Genomic DNA, 2,623 nt, shown 5'->3' with positions numbered 1-2,623 from the left:
TATCTTCAAATAGGTTGATTCCTCTGCACAGGAGTAGTGCCACAAATATACGTTCTGGGTCATATTTTCGGAAAAAGTAAAGTTTGCAGTAACTATTGTCAAGTTGACAAGTTTAGGCTTGAAAGATATAATGCACACCTGAGCCCCCCAGGGCAAGTCTCAAGCCAAGTTCTTTAACTTTATAAAATACCCTCCCTTTGCTCCCCTGCATCCCTCCAGGCAGGGCTTTCATTTCATCTTATTACCCTTCTTCCCAAAGGAAAGAAATCCAAAATCAATTTATAAAAGCAAAAACTTTCATCCACCATCCATTTCTAAATAAAGAAGGAATACTGAAGCAAAACAAACTTATCACAATCACTCTCTTGGATTTCTAAAGCCAAACCCTCTAAATGTGGAAAAGATACAGTCAGTGACGAGGACATGGTAGATTCTGGCTTTTATTTAGAAGGTCGGTTAAGCCCATTTCCAAATAGGCATCTTGGTGTCTTTATATGCAGAGGGCTTGTTTTCTCTATATTTGGGCAAAGCCCTTTGGAGTAACTGAAAACCACCACCTCTGAGGATGAACTGTGATGTAGACCAGAGAAATCTTAGTTGAGGTAACTGAGGCCAGAGATCCACAATGAAACTGTACTGTACTGCTTCATTTTTCAAACTTACACATTTTCCTAAACCCTTTTCGGTGGGTGATTTATGTTCAGTTGATTTTGCTACAGGCCTGGAATGTTTACACAAAGGCTTAATAGACATTTACTTTGGAAGTTACATTGTGAGATAGAATCAAGAAATTGGCCCATTGCCGGAGTCAGAATGGGAGGCCACCTGGAAGTTAATGATCACTTTGTAAAGACCAGAGGCATGTAACAGAAGGTTCCAGAAGAGTGAAGACTTCATGTAATAACCACATTGCACTCAGACATACACCACTGGAATGACTGAGGAGAAACCCAAGTTCCATAGAGGCAGCCACAGATAGAAATATCCAGGATTACAATCACTGGACACCTTAATACTTTAATATCATATTTTGTAATGCATCTTACAGTTTATATATGCTTTTATGTAACATCTAAATTAATGCTCTCCAAAAGATACCGCAACCCCAAATGCCAAATAGTCTGCCTTAAATATTTGATTCATGCAGAATTTACCTTTGAGGCACATAAAAAAGAATTATGGCCCTCACTTTACAGATGTGGAAACTGAGATTCAGAAAGCCACTTGCATACTCTGGTTTCTCTTCAGATCATATAACTCTCGCCTTTTACTAAAGATTCCCGTGGAGAGAAACAATTCTGAGTCTTTACCCAATTTTTTGAGGCCTTGCTCTTGCAAGGCTTACAAATGTGTATGAAAAACAGTCATTTACCTCATTAAGGCGCCTTGCTATTGCTAATTTCCTCCACTCACTTGAAGTGCTTATCTTCAGAATACCTAATCTTTCATACGTGCTTTCTCAATTTATGATCTTTGTTCTTTTCTCCTGGTGTTTTTTCCTCTTGTCTCGCCTGGGCATCCTGGAATTCCCTGGCTGTCCAGTGGTGAGGACTCGGTGCTTTCACTGCTGTGGCCTGGGTTCAATCCCTGGTTGGGAACTAAAATCCTACAAGCCATGCAGCGCAGCCAAAAAAAAAAAAAGCCACTTTCTCTAGATTACATGATGTCTGACTGGTAAAAATCACAGTTTCTTAGTAACATCACCGTGCTTCCACAGCTCTTTTGATTAAGCTATTAGTTTTTTCTATGATTCAACCAAGCCCACATATAGCATTCACATTACTGAACTGAGCATACAGAGGATAAAAGTAATATGTATGAAGTTGAAGGACAGGGAGAACTACTGCATAGGGTTAGAAGTCAGAACAGTGGCTCCCTCTGGTTTAAGAGGGGTAGGTATTGATAGGAATGGGATCCAGGTGAAGTTTATGGAGGAATAGAAATGTTCTCTATCTTGATCCAGGCGGTGGTTAGACAGGTATATAGAGACATAGAAATTCAACAACCTATAGCCTTCAAATTTTGTATTTTACTGTATCCAAACTATGCCTCAATCATACCCCCTCAAAATAAGGGGTAGAGAATGAGGGTGTGATAATGGTGTCATATGTTCTAGAATAAAAGGACAAGAACAGAATAAATAGTCCTTACCCTGGAAGAGCTTATGTATCAGACCAAAAATAGAAAATGCAGAGATTTCCTCTTCAGAACAACTGAATGTCGAGGACTGCACAGGTATAGGTTTCTACACTCACTTATGCTGATACTTGTATGTTTCTACACTCTTTTCTATAGAGCCTCCTCTTGCTCTGCCAACTACCAGGCCCACTTCAGCCAACTGGCACCATCTCTGCTTGGCAACTACACTCCATGTACCTTAGAGGAAAGAGAAGAAAACGCTGAACAAGTTGCCTTGGGAACCAAAGCTTTTATATAGCTGGCTTTGTGGCTCTGCCCTCCTACTTGTCCCACTCTCCTAGTTCCCACCACTCCCCCAGATGCTGTTCTCCTGAACCTTCCAGCACCTTTCTGTTATGCCATCCAGAGGTTGGGCTGCCCCTCTCCAGCAAGTCTCCTTCTTCTCTTCAACTTCTGATCTACTTATTCTGAAATTGCATAGTTG

At 40.7% G+C, this 2,623-nt stretch overlaps 1 non-coding gene across 1 annotated transcript; it reads left to right on the top strand.

The window, feature by feature from the left end:
- Positions 1–1,228: 1,228 nt before the first annotated feature.
- LOC132477193 (U5 spliceosomal RNA) lies at positions 1,229–1,342 on the top strand. Its single transcript, XR_009530215.1, has one exon. It is a non-coding gene; the product is annotated as a U5 spliceosomal RNA (small nuclear RNA).
- Positions 1,343–2,623: the final 1,281 nt, after the last annotated feature.

This window comes from Mesoplodon densirostris, chromosome 16 (genome assembly GCF_025265405.1).
Source record: "Mesoplodon densirostris isolate mMesDen1 chromosome 16, mMesDen1 primary haplotype, whole genome shotgun sequence".
Taxonomy (NCBI): Eukaryota; Metazoa; Chordata; class Mammalia; order Artiodactyla; family Ziphiidae; genus Mesoplodon; species Mesoplodon densirostris.
This window is presented reverse-complemented; position numbering and strand designations above follow the sequence as displayed.